This window comes from Haliotis cracherodii, unplaced genomic scaffold (assembly GCF_022045235.1).
Source record: "Haliotis cracherodii isolate W230 unplaced genomic scaffold, xgHalCrac1.p SCAF_39, whole genome shotgun sequence".
Lineage (NCBI taxonomy): Eukaryota > Metazoa > Mollusca > Gastropoda > Lepetellida > Haliotidae > Haliotis > Haliotis cracherodii.
The window spans coordinates 1,229,517-1,246,967 of NW_027266296.1; the positions used below are offsets into that span (position 1 = coordinate 1,229,517).

At 40.7% G+C, this 17,451-nt stretch overlaps 1 protein-coding gene and 1 pseudogene across 1 annotated transcript in view; both read left to right on the top strand.

Moving 5' to 3' along the window:
* The window catches only part of LOC139478131 (uncharacterized), a 131,315-nt gene that overhangs the window by 113,745 nt on the left and 119 nt on the right, over window positions 1-17,451 (top strand). The gene's annotated exons all lie outside the window — the stretch shown is intronic.
* Window positions 6,097-17,297, top strand: LOC139478105 (uncharacterized; annotated as a pseudogene).

Here is a 17,451-nt window from a genome sequence, read left to right on the forward strand (position 1 = left end):
TGTGTGTGTGTGTGTGTCTGTGTGTGTGTGTGCTGGGGGGGGGGGGGGGGGGGGGGGGAGTACTGTTAAGTTGTTATCTGAGTACGGAAGTTTGGAAAGTAAACATGTTTTATATACAATGCTAAATATTTTTAAGCCTCTAGACACGTTTGAATTTTGTGAAAAGGGGCACAGTTTGGTTTGCGTTTAGAAACATAGTCGAGATAATCGAAATAGAACAGTGAATATGGCAAGAGTTGTGTCGCCTATATTTACAGTGCTTGGCTTGTATTCAAATTGTGAGAACAACATGCTCCCTCCTATCCCCAAGGACTGCAGCCTCTCTTGGGCTGGAGCCACTGCAGGATAGATCTGATCATAACATACATGTACACACCTGCCTGCCAGTGCAAAGCTTTTCATTTCTGTCAGTTGCCGCAACACCGTACATATATTTAACGCGTTTAAAGATTCAGATGTTATTCCGGACGGAGGATGTAGCATCTGGCTTACATATGTGACTTCACGTCCTTGTATTAATGGATATCGTTAAAGAATAACTGTTCATAAATCATTGCATAATGCATATATACCGTACTGCATTGTAATAAAGCCGCCATCGCATGTTTTGTGTGAACTAATCGAGGTCCATAATCTGGTGAATCTGGAATTTAGACATACGTCAAAGGGACACAACTCTGTTCAGAGCTATTTGGCCTTTTAAACCACAAGCCTAACATTCCTTAAAATCAAAGGTATGGGTGTGAGCTTAGTAAAATGTCTTCGGATCCTGGCACGCTTCAGGAAGGCAACTCTGAACATTGAACTCTGACGTGGTAGGCGACTGGGCGATCCATGAAAGCGCAATGTCTTTGGTGATAGAAAAACACGATAAATGTTTCACCTGAAGCAATAATTTGTATCCTTGACTTATCCGAATTCAAGGTTAGAACTGATCACAAGCAATCCTTGCGTGTGGTACGAGACGGCTTTGAGAATCGGGTGGCCGGGCTCATTGTCAGCGTACCCCGACGGTGTGAATCGTTGCTCATAATATCAATCACTGATATGTCCGGTCCAGATCAATTAGAGTATATAGCTGGAATAGTGATTTGGCGGTACCCTAACTTCCTGTGTTGTAGGACTACATTCTCACAACAAATGCGTAACGTTTAATTATAATCTTTCCCAAACAATTATTATTTTCCAAAAATGTCAATTCTCACTGGACAAAAATGATACAACGATCTTTTTCCTTTTTTTGCTTTGATCTGCTTTTCGTTTCAACAAATCAGTAAATGTGTTCTCGTGTCAGTCGATTTCCTTGACCATCACTTGATTGTCTGGTTTGTTGACAGACTGCCGTCGTATGACAGGAGACAGGATGTTACCGATAGGACAACCATGCTTACCCTTTTCGCGAACACCTGGTGTCATCACTGATTTTCAGCGAACCAAGCAGCCCTTTAACTCATGTTATCTTCACCGCCTCGATCTGTCAGTCATGACGTACATGTCAAATTGTTGAAACATGCACACTTCAAAAACATTCTTGTTGACGTCACAATCAAAGATACACATATTTACTCCTTCACTATCCTGTACCGATATCTCAGATGGCACTCGATGTCGGAGACGTGACGTCACATAACAGAGCGTGCACTGTCTCCAACAGCGAGCTATGAGTTCAATATCCTGAGTGGAAAAATAAATACCTATAATCTTCCTAGTTTTGACTTGAAGAAGTATTCTTTGGGGAAAGCAACAGAAATCAATTTCAAGATGTTTCTTCAAGAAAGACCTGTCGAAAGGGACCCCATCGTTCACGGTTATTGCATCTAGGTCCTGATGTCAATTTGACATGCAAGGTTGATCCTTTACCTCCCAATCTTTCTCGAGTACAGCAATTACACGCACTTCAACAAAACCGCAATTTTTCAAATCAATAGGAGACAGTGCGGTCAGAGCGAGGGGAAATGCCACCATGTCTTCCTGTTGCAGCTTCAGGTATGAAGTAAACTATCTGTAGAAGAAATATGGCGCTCTTCACGACGCCACAGCTTCTGGAAATTTAACGTGTAATTAAAAGAACGAATCAATACTTTTGCAATTCAAAAAAATGAAAAATAGTGATAACATTTCATATAATTCTACGGCGGTGACAAATGAGCAATTTGGCTGCTGACACATAAATTCATCATATGTTAGTATGAGAAAGGCGAAATTGCCCAATCCCCCGAGTCAAAGGAGACAGATCGAATGTTAGCTAAGTAAATATTTTGTCAGTTATTTTCACCACTAAAAGCGTTCAATAGGAATACGATAAACATGAAATGTAGTTTAGCAAGATCTTGATACTTGCGGATTTAAATGGCGCTGGAGTAGCTCAGTGGTTACTTATATTAATGTGGACAAAACGTTGGTTATCACTCGGTAGGAATGGAATTGGTTTCGTTTTCTTTATTTAACATTTTTTCAAATGTTTAGCTGAACCCGACGCTATAAACTGCCGAGGCAAAAAGAAAGTATACACCCATGTTTAATGGTAGCTAAATATATAACATACACAGACATGGTTATTTGATGGTGATGTATTTCATACGGGTATCCTAGTTGTGTTGGAGTTTTAGTTTGCAGGATTTCGGAGACTCTTTTCTTCAGCGCAGTAACCCCTTAATAACGTTTGTAATATTTTTTGGTCAAATCCAATTTTCAAGTGTGTACTTTCTTTTCCGGCTGTTTTTATCCCGAATGCCTTGGTAGGAATATTAAAATGTTGTGATACAGATCATTTGTTTCTAATTTGGAATAATGGTTACTGTTTGTGGCAGTCTCATAAAAATACGATCTGTTTACTCTCTATGTGAAAATCTGACGACACCTCAAACGATTCAATGGGCGGTCGAGGTTCGCACAGGTTCACTCACCTGACGCAACCTCCTACGCAAAGACCTTCCATACAGTGAGTGAGTGAGTATGGTTTTACGCCCCTTTAGGCAATATTCCAGCAATATCACGGTGGGGGACAGCAGAAATGTGCTTCACACATTGGACCCATGTCGGGAATCGAACACGGATCTTCGGCGTGACGAGCGAACGCTTTAACCACTAGGCTACCCGACCGCCCCCCTTCCATACAGAGAGGTGTTGTATCGGGCTCTGTAGTCCTTTTGACGAGGGTATGTAAAATGTGATACATTTATGATTATTTTAAGGATATTGAAGAATGATAACCCCAATCTTCGCGTTGTACTTAATACATTCATTACATAAGGTGTAATACGAGATAGATTGTATTTGTCATTGTGTCTTGTATAGTAAATATAAGTTGTATCACCCTGCAGAGTAACATCTCCTAGCCCAAACATGATCCACTGATGTTGGGTTCGAATCCCAAATTCTCCCTTATTATGACTAATGGTTTGTCAGCACCATCTCCATGCATGTGGGATTCAGGGCGCTTCTCTATGCATCCCATTATTCGACATTTTCAAATTAAAATATAAAAAAATTATGAGTATGGACAATGATGGCTGATCGCTCAAGGCGACGCAATTCAACGTGTAGAGTTGTGTCCCTTAGGTTTGAATACCAGATTCGCCCTGATTATGACTCTTGGTTTGTCAGCACCATAACCTTGCTTGTGGGTTTCACCAAAGTGGTAAACGTCTAGGCCCCTCATAGCTGTGGTTTTTACTCCTACATAGGATGACTCGAGGTATCACTGAAAAACTCTATATAGTGGTATACCTAAAGAACTCGCCTCAATGAAATCCTCGCTTCACTATGCAAGACATAATGACAGGACGTCATCAAGATCTGTATCGTGTCCAACAGATGGGAAGTATACGGGAGATAATAATGCATGGTCTTGAATTATTCATTTACTGTTTAGGCACCAGCATGAATGGCATACAGTCACAACAATGAGTCCCTCGTCTGATAACTAAACGCCCTATCGTCCAGGTACTGTTGAGCGTTGACAGTCATTGTATTCATCAGCGGGTTGTTATAGTCAAAATGGCATCAGCCTATTGATATTGCAGACTGTGCAGAAATTCTTAACCGTTATCCTAAATTTATTTTTTTCAGGTCATCTGAATGTCAGAAATGGTTCCCTATCTCGTATATCATATATTATTCATTTCTTTGTTTATATATTTGATCGATACATTGATGAGATTTTGAATGTGTCCAGTGATGATTTTGCTTATGGCGTTTATTGGCTTGGATAAAACATCGACCAAATAGTTCTGCGGATATCTGAACAACCCCACTCACAAACTGAGGTGTATTTAGCATGCCGAGAAACAACCTTCCATTATCAAAAGTCTCCCCAGCAATTTAATGATAAAACAGATGGGATTGATACCCATGGCCGCGACAGTGTTACGTCTCCACGGAGAGCAGCCTCCCAGTTTAATTATCTTTAATAGCATCATGATCACTCTCCTCCGTGGACCTTACTGCATTACTTGTATGATTGATTGTATATACGTGGACGGTAGACAATTTATATGTCATCTAGTACATCAAATATGTGTAACACGTCAACGCCTGATAGTATTAACCTCACTTAACCGCCGACACAGATTTCATTGGGCGTAAATGGCAACATAGTGGTGAAAGTTATATGAATGGATCGGTGAAAACACCATGATGACACCAGTTGTCCCCGAAAATAGTAAGTACACCCTACCCTATAAAAGAATATATGTGTGTGTTGGGGGGGGGGGGGGGGGGGGGGGGTGGGGGGGGGCGGGGGGTTGCGTTGCCTGATGCCGCATAACAGTGTTGTCGACTAGACAGTCAGAAAACTCGCCGCATATTTACTGATATTGTTGAAGGACAGCCCAGTGGTTAAAGCCGGTTCGATTCCCGACATGGGTTCAATGCGTGAAGTCCATTTCTGGTGTACCCCGCCGTGACATTGCTGGAATATTGCTAAAAGCCGCGTAAAATCAAACTCACTCACTCACTATTCTTCATAATATTAATACATGCAGTTGTCAGCCCCTGGGGTATTATAACAGTGTGGATTACAGTCAAACTAAAATCTCGTTAATCCGCAGGGTTCGGGTCTCAGTGAAATCGTATGGATAAAGCAATCAGTTTTCTTTGGTATTAATGAAGGTGTTCCTAAAAGCAAGTGTCCGTAATACGTAGTTCCGTACTCACTGAGTCCGAATTATCGAGTTTTCACCAGTAAATATATTTCATACAGAAACTAAAGGACACCCAATTCATTTCTATTACTATATAATAGTAAATCTTTCATGGCATACGAAATAAACCTTTTCACAGTGCAGAGTTGCGTCCCTTGGGCACGCCAGGAACCTATCCGGGTTCGAATCCTGGTTCGCCCCCATTATACTTCTAGGGTTTTGCACGTCTGAGGCCTGGATGACTGCAGGCTTTCCTCACACATAAAGTTGACACGCCGTGATCTACTGGAATACTGTTCAGTGCGGCGGCGATAAACCTAACTCACTCAATCACTTTTGAGTAGTATTTATATTCACATTGAAACTCCCTTTATCCGTCGTGTTCATTCAATTCGTCCGAATTACCAAATTATTACCGAACGATTGCTACCCCTTCAAAGACAATGGTGTGGATTCAACGTTCGAGAAGTCACTCACTCACTCATCTTCAAGAAGCCCGAGAAGAAATGCCTATGTACCCCAAGACAAAACAAGATGACCTGACTCACGCTTGACTAACTCATAATGGGAACACCAAGATGATGCATGTCAGTACTGCCCCATTACATGTTGATAACAGCATTTTATGCCCCAAACAACAGGATATCGTGACAACAACAAATTATCAGGGATAAGCCCCTCCTCCTTGCACGCAAACAAGACAAGCCATCACCTGGGTCAAAATATTCAATTAAGCCTCGATGTCAACTAAATAACACGGAGTCTCAACATTCTGCAGTGACTTTGATAGGATTTAGGCAGGAACCTTGATTTGCCATCCCTTGGGTAAGACTCAGCATTGTGGCAATTGAACGTTGATGGAGGTTATGTGTTGTGGAGGGTTGATGTGTTTCCGAATCTTTCACTGAAGGGATATTATAGTGCGTTATTTGAGGTCATTGCATTAGGAAAGATGTCACAGTTGAAACGAGTATGGCGGCATGTTTTGCCAAACCGTCAACAAATGCTATCAAGTCGCTGTGTTGGGGACGTACTTCCTTGACGGTGTAGTGATACCTGGTTACTCGAAGTCGTCTAACTCGATATCCCGACGATTAGTTCCGCAACCTGCAGAATCCACAAGATCGAGACTATGGTCTAATGTCGGTCTCCGCTTGTCTCGAGCTATGGATTACTCGATATTATTCGATTACGGACTACTCGAATATATAAATATACCGGCCTTTATGTTAATACTTAAAAAACACGCAACAATATATTGAAGTCGAATATTAATTGTCCTTCAAACTTCAGTGTTAACGAAGTTCAGTTCAATGTTTATATAAAACGTCAACGCCAGAGAACAAGTACCGATTATCTGCCGAAACAGATTCCACTGGACGTAAAAGGCAAAGTAGCCGTGAAAAATAACGGTAAATAAAATGATTCGAAAACCTTAACCTCCCATAACTTAGTAAATAAATATCGCTCAAACTTATTATAAACTAAATTCATATAAAAAACAAATATTGCTCCATTTTGGAAGGGTATTTTTTTGGAAAATATTGTTATTGTTCAAATGATCGTAACGACCCTTAATTTACGGTAACATTCTCTTTTTGCAGTTTACCCGCGACCATACAAAGGAAATAGAATACATCCCTGGCCGGAAACTCGTCATCGTTTGTGATGGATCTAATGGCCAGGCGGTGCGTACGATGGGACTTAGCGACGTGTTAGTACAGAATACGTGTAAGGCGTACGCTGCGATGGCCGCCACTGGAACGACCGGAGCAGCACAATATTCCCATGCCGGAGAGACGAGTCCATAACTTGTACTTTGACCTGACAGCCTACGGGACAGATACAAGCGAATGTGATGGATTAACAGGATTCTCTTTGGCAGTTCCAAGTCTCATTATATGACCCTAATAGTTAAAAAAAATGCGAATCGCCTTTATAGAAAACATTACGGTGTGTGTTAGATAGATCGGTGAGTATATAGTTACATCTGCATTATCTACATGTCATTATCATTATCGGTATAATTATCATCACTTTTATCGTACCTTTGATGACCATCACTACAGTCACCATCATCATTATCGTTATTATCATCGGCATAATTATCGTAATCGATGTTCTGTGATGATCCGGGTTAGAATTTGTCTTCAGCAGCCAATGCTTCTACCCCGTGAAAGTCTGGGGTTTGCAATATTTCAGCCGTATCGCGACGGTAACAATAGAGTTTGTTATAAACTGACATTAGGAATAGAACACATTTGTGTATATCAAACGCTTAACTACTAGAAGAATGCTAGATGTCAACACAAAATAATAATCGTCGTAGCATATTCCATGGGATGAAAAAGGCAAAAAGGGTGTGAACATTATGTCAATTGATTGCCGAAAATCAGCCGTGGCACCAGCTGTTCCATGCCTTGCTCTACCGGTAGCACAGCAATTTACATTAGAGTGCCAGTGAGTAAGGAAATGTTAAAACTCCATGTGAAGGTTATGTTGACAAGCAACGTGTCATATTCAGAAAGTTCCTCTGAATGTCTTCCCAAATATTTCTGGAGTGACTTAACCAGTCAGGTCTTTGATGGTGTAACCTTGGCGTTCAAAGCTTAGTGGGGTCTTTCCGTGACATTTGAATCAAATGTACATACTAATTGAGAAAGGTGGACGTCAGATCCCATCCTTCGTCTCGAAATAACGGTATGGAATGTGCGAAGTTGTAATTTCCTTCGTCGTCCAGCCTCCTCCTTGCCTTCAACGAGTTGAGAATGTGTTTCACAAAAACACGATTAGATTTATCGTTTCAATATCCGGGAGAAGAGAACATCACTGCACAAAGTTCAAAATGTTCTCCCCATCTTCACCTAGTGTTTGGTTTTAGTTTTAGAATAAAGTAGTACGAGAGGTTTCCCTGAAACCAGGCATCCTCCAATGCATACAATATGGCCTCCAGATGGGATTGAAGCATGTTTCACTATCATGATAACAAACATTTTGTGGGTTGATGAAGATGCAGTTAGATTAATTAACTCTTTGAAGCTGGCCTTTGAAAGGCGAGTTGAGAGTTGTCCTTTGAAAGGGTCATTTAATTTTGCATAGTTGGTGCTCGGTTTAAAATGATACCGACTCATCGATTTTTGTAGTGTATATTTTAATCAGACTCCGTGAAGTGGTGAATGATTCCTTTGAACGGGAATAAAGACGGTGGAGTGTCCGCTCTTCGGAGAATTAGGCAGGAGTGCCATAGATCTTGTTCACATTTCGTTCCACTTCACGCCAAGACCATATATCCCACAATGCAACTCTGGGACTTTGAAGTCGTGTCGAAATATACGAATTAGGATGAGCTGCCATAGATCTTTCACGACATTGATTTGGCAGCCTACTTTACGGAAAGACGTAAAATCCCACAATGCATCTACGGCGCATTAATGTCGCGGTGACATATACGACTGAGCTGCGTTAATAGAACAGACGTAACTAGCTCGCGGATAATGGACGTGTGAGAATTATTACACTTCTCTCTGCTTCCTTCCTGGCCAACGGATATAAATGTGTCCTTAGAATATAAAGGCATTGCATGCAACAGACAGATGGGCCACGTACTTCAGACGTTTTCAGACATTTGCTTGAAAAAGTCTGGTGTTGCTTGTCTTTCTTCCAAGACGTTAATACAGTGAAGTAGCATTCAGGGGCTCGTAAAGTTACCGGTGTCTGATACTTTAACTTGTATTCAGTAATGTGTTACGGGTTCGGATAATGAAAACAACGCAGAACAAATCTTTCTTCTGTTCCATTTCAAATCAGTTAGTGAGAGTGGATGGATTCAACTACGTTTTAAATTATATTACACTTATGCCATGGCGTGGCAGCTGAAGGGTGACGGAGTGAGTTTGGGTACAAGGACGTTTTGAATAGTATTCTAGTTATAACGGGAATACGGTTCAAATCGGCGTTAACCCTCTGGATGCCGATTTGAACCGTATGAAGCTATGTGTGTGCATGTGTGTGAAGCTGCTTATGCTAGTCCGGACTTTTGCCGGTTCTGTAGTACTAGCCCACTGAGATATCACACCGTAGTTTAACATGGATATCCTCAAACACATTCTACCAGCCCTTGTTATGAGCTACCTAATCCACAGTTCTACAACGCTGCGCGTTCGGTTCCATGATTTAAGTTACCCCGATTAAATCTACAGATAACTGAGCTTTACATTGAAAACGCAGAATATTATCGCCTGAATATTCTTGTATCATATTAACTAGCCAGGCAGTAATGAAGAGATTAACAAGGTGCTGTCTAGACTGAAGATGTCTCCATGTTAATATTATAACATGTAAATATTGTTTCAAACTACCTTAAGCAGGAAAATCAAAACAAAACAATTCCAAACAAATTATAATTGGAAATTGTTAAATAAAAGTCATAAAGTAGAGTCCAGCTTGCAGCCACTCCGTATAAACCTGGATTAGATAATCCCTCAGCAATATTAATGGACGTGTCCAGTGATTGTCGGTTCTCGGATTTTGAGGCCAACATCCGTTCTTTACGAAATCCACCAATCCACGAAACGAACAAACAGCTTAAAAATGGAAATTGTTCAATAAGAATCATAAAGTAGAGTCCAGTTTGCCGCCACTACGTATAAACCTGGATTAGATAATCCCTCAACAATATTAATGGATGTGTCCAATGGTTGTCGATTTTCGGATTTTTAGGCCCATATCCGCTCTTTGAGCGTCGAAAACAATAGGCGTTGAGAGGAACTGCGGAATACGAAATCCCCCGATCCACGAAACAAACAAACGCGGAAGCCCGACACGGTAACGACCTTGGCCTTGTTTATACTATTTTAGATTTGATCAATCAAAATCTGGACGTATGAGGTAAAGACTTTCCCCGGTGTTTCTTCTCTACTGAAATCTTTCATTAGTTCCGAGTTTCATACATGAAGTAGCGACCCAATAACTAGACTGACCTTTGTCTCCTTTTTGGCACGTTAGAATTCCACCTCGCATGTGGCAATATATAACCTACCCAAGGCTCTTCTTTTCGTCTTGACAAGATCCGGTGTGTGTGTGTGTGTGTGTGTGTGTGTGTGTGGGTGGGTGGGTGCGTTGCCTGATGCCGCATAACAGTGTTGTCAACTAGACAGTCAAAAACTCGCCGCATATTTACTGATATTGTTGAAAGATAGCCCAGTGGTTAAAGCGTTTGCTCGTCACACCGAAGACCGGGTTCGATTCCCGACATGGGTACAATGCGTGAAGTCCATTTCTGGTGTACCCCGCCGTGACATTGCTGGAATATTGCTAAAAGTGGGGTATAATCAAACTCTCTCACTCACTATTCTTCATAATATTAATACATGCAGTTGTCTGCCCCTGGGGTATTATAACAGTGTGGATTACAGTCAAACTAAAATCTCGTTAATCCACAGGGTTCGGGTCTCAGTGAAATCGTATGGATTATCAAATGTCCGGATAAAGCAATCAGTTTTCTGTGGCATTAGTGAAGGTGTTCCTAAAATCAAGTGTCCGTAATACGTAGTTCCGTACTCACTGAGTCCGGATTATCGAGGTTTCACTGTGTTGATAACCAGTAAATATATTTCATAAAGAAGTTAAAGGACACCCAATTCATTTCTATTACTATATAATAGTAAATCTGTCATGGCATGATAGTTATACGAAATAAACCTTTTCGCAGTGCAGAGTTGCGTCCCTTGGGCACGCCAGGAACCTATCCAGATTCGAATCCCGGTTCGCCCCCATTATACTTCTAGGGTTTTTTTCAGCACCGTACCCGTGCTCGTTGGAAAACGTGTGAGGCCTGGATGACTGCAGGCTTTCCTGCCACATAAAGTTGACAAGCCGTGATCTACTGGAATACTGTTCAGTGCGGCAGTGATAAACCTAACTCACTCAATCACTTTTGAGTAGTATTTATATTCACATTGAAACTCCCTTTATCCGTCGCGTTCATTCAATTCGTCCGAATTACCAAATTGTTACCGAACGATTGCTACCCCTTCAAAGACAATGGTGTGGATTCAACGCTCGAGAAGTCACTCACTCACTCATCTTTAAGAAGCCTGAGAAGAAATGCCTATGTACCTCAAGACAAAACAAGATGACCTGACACCTACTTGACTCCCTCATAATGGGAACACCAAGATGATGCCCCATTACATGTTGATAACAGCATTTTATGCCCCAAACAACAGGATATCGTGATAACAGCAAATTATCAGGGACAAGCCTCTCCTCCTTGCATGCAAAAAAGACAAGACCTCACCTGGGTCAAAATATTCAATTAAGCCTCGATGTCAACTAAATTACACGGAGTCTCAACATTCTGCAGTGACTTTGATAGGATTTAGGCAGGAGCCTTGATTTGCACTCCCTTGGGTAAGACTCAGCATTGTGGCAATTGAACGTTGATGGAGGTTCTGTGTTGTGGAGGGTGCTGTGTCTCCGAATCCTTCCCTGAAGGGATATAATAGTGCATTATTTGAGGTCATTGCGTTAGGAAATATGTCACAGTTGAAACGAGTATGGTGGCATGTTTTGCCAAACCGTCAACAAATGCTTCAAATTGCTGTGTTGGGGACGTACTTCTTTGATGGTGTAGTGATACCTGGTTAACTCGAAGTCGTTTAACTTGATATACCATTTAGACGATTAGTTCCGTGGTCTGCAGAATCGGTATGGGAACTATGGTCTAATATCGGCCTCCGTTTGTCTCGAGCTTCGGATTACTCGATATTACTCGATTACGGATTACTCGAATATATAAATTGCAAAAGGTTTTGCGTTTATGTTTCAATAAATCAAAAGAAATTAGGCCATTCGCCCACAAACTGACTGATGATTTCGTATTTTTGTCTGCAGTTTCTTTGTGGGTTGGTGATTTAATAAAAAATCTGTGAAATTATTGTTGTTGACGTATTTATTTACAAGAATTGTTTTCAATATTGTTTTATGTGTTTATAGAGTTATATACATAACAAACTGTGCGCACACTACGTAAATCCAAGAAACCTTTAAACTCCCAGAACTTGGTAAACAAACATCGATTAAACTTATTATAAACTAAATTAATATATACACGTATCACACACAAAATATTTATATTCTAAAAAACAAAATGATTTTGGAAAACAAATATTGATCAATTCGATTATCTGGACGTTTTGAAAATATGTTTATTGTTTAAATCATCGTAACGACCCTTAATTAACCGTTACATTCTCTTCTTGCAGTTTACCCGCAACCATACAAAAGAAAAAGAATACATCCCTGGCTGGAAACTCGTCATCGTTTGGAGCTAATGGACAGGCGGTGCGTACGATGGGACTTAGCGACGAGTTCGTAGATCATACGTATACTGCGGTGGCCGACGGTGCAGCACAATGTCCCCATGCCGGAGAGACGAGTCCATAACTTGCACTTTGACCTGACAAGCTGTGTTTCTTATAAATAAAGAAGTTGACATCCATATATTCTCTTCCGAATTGCCAGGTCTTTGAAAGGCATTTAGAAGTGATACACATAAGGAAGAGAAATATATGGATGTCAACTTCTTTAGTATGAGGAATATTTGCAGTAGCATAATCCATTGGATGTAAAATACAAAAAAAGATTGAAATATATGCCAATTGATTGCCGAAAATCAGCCATGGCACCAGGTGTTCTGTGCCTTGCTCTACCGGTAGCACAGCAAACATTTAAGTGCCAGTGTGTGAGGAGGTGTGAAAAATCCATGTGAAGGTTATACTGTAGGATAGCATCGCCCATCATGTTGACAAGCAACGTGTCATATTCAGAAACTTCCTCTGAATGTCTTCCAAAATATTTCTGGAGTGACTTAACCAGGTCTTTGATTGTGTAACCTTGGCGTTGAAAGCTTAGAAGGGTTTTTCCGTGGCATTTGAATTAAACGTACATGGTCTTATGTACCCAGGTAATTGAGAAATGTGGAGGTCAGAACCCATCCTTCATCTCGAAATAACGGTATGAAATTTTGCGTGACGAGAACCAGGAATTATGACTCTTGAATGAAAGTTTGTAATTTCCTTCATCGTCCAGCCTCCTCGCCTTCAACGAGTTGAGAATGTGTTTCACAAAAAAATCCCATTTATCTTTTCAATATCCGGTAGTAGAGGACATGACTACACAAAGTTCACAATTATAACCCCATCTTAAACAACATGGCCTCCAGATGTGATTAAAGCATGTTTTATTATCATGATAGCAAACATTTTGGGGATGGATGAAGATGCAGTTAGATCAATTAACTCTTTGAAGCTGGCTTTCGAAAGGCGAGTTGAGAGTTGCCCTTTGAAAGGGTCATTGTATTTTTCATAGTTTGTGCTCCGTTTAAAGTGATACCGACTCATCGATTTTTGTATTGTATGTTTTAATCAGACTCCGTGAAGTGGTGAATGATTCCTTTGAACGTGAAGAAGACGGTGGAGTGTCCGCTCTTCGGAGAATTAGGCAGAAGTGCCATAGATCTTGTTCACATTTCGTTCCACTTTACGTCAAGACCGCACATCCCAGAATACAACTCTGTGGCGAAGTATACGAACTAATCAGAGCTGCCATAGATCTTTTAAGACATTTGGATGTCCACTTTACGGCAAGACCATATATTCCACAGTGCAACTCCAGGACTTTGAAGTTTTGCGAAATATACGAATTAGTATGAGTTGCCATAGATCTGTCATGACATTTGGCAGCCTACTTTACGGAAAGACGTAAAATTCCACATTGCATCTAATGTCGCAGTGACATATACGACTGAGCTGCGTTAATAGAACAGACGTAAATAGCCCGCAGATAATGGACGTGTGAGAATTATTACTCTTCACTCTGCTTCCTTCCTGGCCCACGGATATAAATGTGTCCTTTGAATATAACGGCATTGCATGCAACAGACAGATGGGCCACGTACTTCAGACGTTTTCAGACATTTGCTTGAAAAAGTCTGGTGTTGCTTGTCTTTCTTCCAAGACGTTAATACAGTGAAGTAGTATTCAGGGTTCGTAAAGATACCGGTGTCTGATACTTTAACATGTATTCAGTAATGTGTTACGGGTTCGGATAATGAAAACAACGCAGAATAAATCTTTCTTCTGTTCCATTTCAAATCAGTTAGTGAGTGGTTGGATTCAACTACGTTTTAAATTATATTACACTTATGCCATGGGGTGACAGTTAAGGGTGACAGAGTGAGTTGGGTACAAGGACGTTTTGAATAGTGTTCTAGTTATAACGGAAATACGGTTCAAATCGGCGTTAACCCTCTGGATGCCGATTTGAACCGTATTCCCGTAACTTCACGGCGTGTCAGCTGGATGTGGTAGGAATGTCCTAAGTGATTCAGGTCGTACACGTTTACCGTTTCAGTGAAACACATGAGCAGTGCTGACAGATCTTGAAACATAATCGGGGCGAACCGGGATTGGAAACAACTGTTATATATTTTAGGCGTGCCCAAGGGATGCAACTTTGCGATGATGACCAATCAGCCAGGTCACTGACCACTTAATCCCAACAGGCAAATAGGGTGCCAGAAACCCAGGTCTAGGAAAATGAATTCAATACGTAATCATCAAAATCTTTTAAATGAACAATGTACATGTTTACCATCATGATTTATGTAGCGAGAGGTGGGGTTTATTTTCCCGTTCAAGATTATGGCACTTAAATAGCGATGTGTATGCATGTGAAGCTGCTTGTGCTAGTCCGGACTTTTACCGGTTATGTAGTACTAGCCCACTGAGATACCACACCGTAGTTTAACATGGATATCCTTCAGACACATTCTACCAGCCCTTGTTATATCCCCTTAGTCCCGAGCGTCAGGCGGTATGACAGCAAGAACCATCTTTTAACGTCTTTTGTTATGATGGGACCAGGGGATCGAACCACAAACCTTCAGCTCTCATGGCAGACGCTGTACCCACTTGCCCACGAAGGCTGTGTTTAACATATCGTGTTGCAACACCTGCAAGAGTACCTCTGAAAATTTCTTTAAGTGACTCGTTCGCTTTGAAACTAATGAAATTCCGGCCACGACTCTTTGAGATCAAGTTGTCTCTGCGTTTGAAGACAGTGGCGTATTTCGAAGACTCCGACACTTTCGTCGTCGCCGAGGGAGATGCTGCAAGGTGCTACATTTTCCATACAGGTAACAACTTCAATCATTAATAATAAATTCTCAGGAAAAGTATAAACTTTACAGTTGGACTGACCAACAACTGTTATCAAATCGTTGCTAGGCAACGAATAGTCGCCGAAATATGGAAAACTTGAGGTCTAAAACATGAATCTCATCAAATACAAGTACATCCCCATGAATAACCATTTCTTGTTTGTATCATTCTGGCCATCATCAAACAGGGTACATACTTTCTTTTGCATGGCAGCTTAGTTTAATGTGTATATGTATGAATATTTTAATCAAACTTTCAAAATAGCCAAATCTTAGATTGGTTTTCCACAGGAATAAAATATTTTATTGGAGAAAACCTGAAATGATTGTATCAGTCAACCTTTAGATATAGATTTAATGACGCTATATCGTTGATGTAATACTTGTCAGACAGTCGTATACAGTGTACATCAAAGGCCACACATTCACCAACAGCATCTATGTAGCATCGTAAATCATCCCCAAGTCTCTTAAACATACATGAAATGGGAAGACATCAAATCGTTAATCGTGGTGTATTGCTTTTTCTCCTCACGAATGTTCCCCTGTGTTGGTTGTATCTATGGCAACGAAATAGAATATAGCATGGTTTTGTTATCTAATATGTAAAATATTGGAAACAGTATTGTAATATATCTTCATCTCCAATACGCGACGGTTTCCTCATTAAAAAACCCCATTAAATCGAGCACTCCGTGCGGCGCCATTTCCAATACAGAGGCTGTGTCATATTCGCAATATTGTCAAATCTGATATAAAAAGCAATACTTCAAATGCAGTTTCAGAAAAGTGCTCCACAATCTTAAAGATAAGGAAATTTGTTGTGAAGATTAAGATGAATGGAAAGGTTTAACGACCTCAAAATTGAATTGTTTTATTTCAATTTGCGTTCTTCTTTATCGCAGAAAATGTTGTTGGTTCAGACCAAGTAGATCAAAGTGTTTTTATCCCATTGCTGTCGTGCGCCAGGCAGGGTAACAACAATTATCATACTTAAAAACATTTTGGTAAGACGTGGACGGGGATCTAACCACCGACCTTCGGCTCTCCTGAAAGATGCTGTATCCACTAACCACGGAGGTGGTCATTGATACAATTTGAAAAACCTGTTCAGTTCTGTTTGACCAGGAGTGTGATATTTTACATGTTGGTGCAGTGGAGATGCTCCGACTGAGAAGGTAGCAATTACATGTAGTCAGTCTCGATTATAGTACAAGATGTTTATGTGAAACATGATAAACTATGACGAACGCATAAACACTTTGGGTGTTATAATTATATGGATGTGCCTGTGTCTCAACGTCACACTCACAATGTTCCAACTATACTATCTGGCAAAAGGAATACTCATGAAAATTGGAGTTGACCAAACAATTACGAACGTTGTCAAAACGGTCTTGGCTGAATGTCTGGTATTTGTGAACCAACTCAAACTGATCCTGACAATACCTTCACTCTGCTCATTACATCACCATCCAATAACTGTTGTATGTTTGTTTCATGTTTAGCCACCATCAAACATGGGTATTTACTCTTTTGCCCCCTGGCACTTTTGAAAAAGACAGAATATTGTTTCGACCACAGATGCAAGACAGACACATATTCTCTGAAGGGAGATGCACAAAAAATCACGACACATTGTTTGGGACAGCAAGAATGTCCAGCGAACATTTTTGGGACTTGTTTTTTGTTTCTTTTGTTTTTAATTGTTAATTGTCCTAACATCTCTCTCTATTTATGTTTTAGGTTTAGACGTCAACATTAGAATAAAAGGCATAATGACGTTACCAAACTTTCTCTCTATGGTTCCTACGGCCATGACGGAGCATTCTATCGTGAAGGCGATGATGTACAAGTCTAGACAGGCAGACCAAGTCTGCAAAGACTTTGTCAAGTATGGGTTGAGAGACTATATGTTCAGCAAGCATTGACCCTGAAGGCGGACAATTGATTCATTTTCTAAAAGTGATCAATAACGTTAGGTGTCAGCTCCATGGCCTTGGGATAACATTGGAGAAATGGAACGGAACATCACATGAAGCTTGTCGACACCAAAACGCCACGACATCTCCATCGTTGGATCTG